Below are 4191 nucleotides of genomic sequence, written 5' to 3' on the forward strand. Positions count from 1 at the left end.
GGGTGAGGTCACCGCATGGTATGAATCCAAAACCAAGCACTTCTCCCATTGCAAGAATCATAGATCTAGTTGGCCAAACAAAACCCACAACTCGAAGAGAATTACAAGGATATGAAATCATGCATATAAGAGATCAGAAGAAACTCAAATAAGATTCACAGAGAATCTGATCATAAACCCACAATTCATAGGATCTCGACAAACACACCACAACAGAAGATTACATCGGGTAGATCTCCATGAAGATCCTGGAGAACTTTGTATTGAAGATCCAAGAGAGAGAAGAAGCCATCTAGCTACTAGCTATGGACCCGTAGGTCTATGGTGAACTACTCACACATCATCGGAGAGGTCATGGTGTTGATGAAGAAGCCCTCCATATCCGAATCCCCCCTCCGACAGGGCACCGGAACGTGCCCCAGATGGGATCTTGTGGTGACAGAAGCTTGCGGCGGCGGAAAAGTACTTTCGATGATCTCCTGGTTTTTTCTGGAATTTATGGCAATATATAGGCGAAAGGCCTAGGGCAGGGGAGGCCCAGGGAGCACACAAGCCTGGGAGGCGCGAGCCCTAATACGTCTCCATCGTATCTATAATTTTTTATTTTTTCATGCCAATATTCTACAACTTTCATATACTTTTGGCAACTTTTTATACTATTTTTGGGACTAACATATTGATCCAGTGCCCACTGTGAGTTCCTGTTTGTTGCAAGTTTTTTGTTTTGCAGAATATCCATACCAAACGAAGTCCAAAGGTAATAAAAACTTACAGGGATTTTTGTTTTGGAATATTTATGATTTTTGGGAAGAAGAATCAACGCGAGGCGATGCACGGAGTGCCCAGAAGCCTTGTCGCCGCGACGAAGGGGTGGGCCTGCGGCAGGGAGGCTTGTGGACACTCCTTAACATGGTTAGAGCCCTTCTTTCGTCGCAAGAAAGATAATATCTGGGAGAAAATCGTGTTAAATTTTCAGTCCAATCGGAGTTACGGATCTCCGGGAATTTAAGAAACGGTGAAACGCAGAATCTAGGAGCGCAGAAACAGAAGGACACAGAGAGAGAGAGATCCAATCTCGGAGGGTCTCTCGCCCCTCCGCCGCCATGGAGACCATGGACCAGAGGGCAAACCCTTCTCCCATCTAGGGAGGAGGTCAAGGAAGAAGAAGAAGGAGGGGGGCTCTCTCCCCCTCTCTCCCGGCGGCGCCGGAACACTGCCCGGGACATCATCGTGTGACGGCGATCTACACCAACACCTCCGTCATCTTCACCAACATCTCCATCATCTTCCCCCATCTATATTCAGCGGTTCACTCTCCCGCAACCCGCTGTACCCTCTACTTGAACATGGTGCTTTATGCTACATATTATTATCCAATGATGTGTTGCTATCCTATGATGTCTGAGTAGATTATCGTTGTCCTATCGGTGATTGATGAATTGATATGATTGGTTTAATTTGCTTGTGGTTATGTTATTGTCCTTTGGTGCCCATCATATGATCGCGTGTGTGGATCACACCATAGGGTTAGTTGTATGTTGATAGGACTATGTATTCGCAGGCTAGAGTGACAGAAGCTTCAAACCTAGCATAGAAATTGATGCATATCGGATTTAAGGGGGACCAATATATCTTATTGCTATGGTTGGGTTTTACCTTAATGAACGTTAGTAGTTGCGGACGCTTACTAATAGTTCCAATGATAAGTGCATAGAATTCCATGTAAGGGATGACATGCTAGCAAAGGCCTCTCCCACATGATACTTGCTATCGATCTAGTAACGTAGTCAATTGCTTAGGGATAATTCCGCAACTCCTACCACCACTTTTCCACACTCGTTAGACACTCATAGTTGTTTCTTTATCTAACCAGCCCCTAGTTTTATTTACATGTTCTTTACTTTCTTGCAAGCCTATCATATCACTCCTACAAAGTACTTCTAGTTTCATACTTGTTCTAGGTAAAGCGAACGTAAAGTGTGTGTAGAGTTGTATCGATGGTCGATAGAACTTGAGGGAATATTTGTCCTACCTTTAGCTCCTCGTTGGGTTCGACACTCTTACTTATCGAGAAAGGTTACAATTGATCCCCTATACTTATGGGTTATCAGGCCCCTCCCTGATCGCGGCTAGGGGGCTTGTGGGGTCCCTGGAGACCCCCTGCCTTGGTTCTCAAGCTTCCCGATCTTCTTCTGTTTCGGAAAAAATCTTTTTGGAAGTTTCGTTCCGTTTGGACTCCGTTTAAAATCCTCCTCTGAAAAGGGTCAAAAACATGGAAATAACAAGAACTGGCACTTGGCACTGAGTTAATAAGTTAGTCCCAAAAAAGATATAAAAGGCATACAAAACATCCAAAGTTTGACAAGATAATAGCATGGAACCATCAAAAATCATAGATACGTAGGAGAGGTATCAACCACCAATCAAAATTTTAATTGGAGGAGTGGAGGAGTCACATACCAAGGAGCAAATGCTCAAATTCTCAATGCAAATGATGGGCTATAGAGAGAGATCGAAATTTGCCACCAAGAATAGCAAGAACTCAAGCTCGAGGAGAAAAATTGGGATTTTTGGAGTGAGATAGAGAAGGGAGGAAGAAGTACCTGTAAAGGAGTCCATGTGGGCCCATGCGACCTATGGGCGCGGCCAGGGGGCAGGTCGTGCATGTTGGCCACCTAGACCAAGGGTGGCCCCCCGTGGCTGCCTCCAGGTGTCCCTGCATCTCTTATTTGATGGAAAAATTTATTATAATTTTTCCGGAATTTTTCTGACAACTTCACTTTTGAAAACAAATAGAAGTACCGAAAGCTGCAAAACTTCCGGAAAGCTTGAAACAATGGTTAAACATACGAAGCTTCAAAAACATAAAACTTTGGTACAACAAGGAGGATGAAAGATAAAGGAAATGAAAACATAACAAGCTTCTCTTTTTGCTCCTATAAAACATATTTGTTAGCAAGGTTGATCAAGTCTTACTACCAAACAGGTGTTATATTTGAGCAAAAAGTTTCACTTCTTATAAAGCAATCATGGTACCTTTATTTCAATGGACATTGTCCCCACCATAACGGTTTTGTATTTGTGATGCACATGTAGAGGATAATCCCACTCTCCAACCTCATGGTCTCAATATTCTCAATAGAATTAAGGCCATGTCTTTTATCAATCTTCTTCGGAAAATATATCGTGTGCCCTTTCTCATTAACATTGAAGGTCACCTTTCCTTTGTTGCAATCAATAATAGAACATGCGGTGTTAAGAATAGGTCTACCAAGAATAATAGACATGCTCCCTGTTGGAAATATGCCCTAGAGGCAATCATAAGTAGTTATTATTATATTTCATGTTCGAAGATAATCGTTTATTATCGATGCTATAATTGTATTGAATGAAAACATAGATACATGTGTGGATACATAGACAAAACAATGTCCCTAGCAAGCCTCTAGTTGGCTAGCCAGTTGATCAAGTATAGTCAAGGTTTTCTGGCTATGTGCAAGTGCTCTCACTTGATAACTGGATCACATCATTAGGAGAATCATGTGATGGACTAGACCCAAACTATGAACGTAGCATATTGATCGTGTCGTTTTATTGCTATTGTTTTCTGCGTGTCAAGTATTTATTCCTATGACCATGAGATCATGTAACTCACTGGCACCGGAGAAATACCTTGTGTCCATGAAACGTCACAATGTAACTGGGTGACTATAAAGGTGCTCTACAGGTATCTCCGAAGGTGTCCGTTGAGTTAGTATGGATCAAGACTAGGATTTGTCACTCCGTGTGACGAAGAGGTATCTCAGGGCCCACTCGGTAATAGAACATCACACAGAATCCTTGCAAGCAATGTGACTAAGTGTTAGTCACGGGATCTTGTATTACAGAACGAGTAAAGAGACTTGCCGGTAACGAGATTGAAATAGGTATGCGAATACCGATGATCAAATCTCGGGCAAGTAACATACCGAAGGACAAAGGGAATGCCATACGAGATTATATGAATCCTTGACACTGAGGTTCAACTGATAAGATCTTCAGAGAACATGTAGGATCCAATATGGGCATCGAGGTCCCGTTATTGGATATTGACCGAGGAGTGCCTCGGGGCATGTCTACATAGTTCTCAAACCCGCAGGGTCTGCAAACTTAAGGTTCGGCGATGTTTTAGTATAGTTGAGTTATATGTGT

Source organism: Hordeum vulgare, chromosome 2H, assembly GCF_904849725.1.
Source record: "Hordeum vulgare subsp. vulgare chromosome 2H, MorexV3_pseudomolecules_assembly, whole genome shotgun sequence".
Taxonomy (NCBI): Eukaryota; Viridiplantae; Streptophyta; class Magnoliopsida; order Poales; family Poaceae; genus Hordeum; species Hordeum vulgare.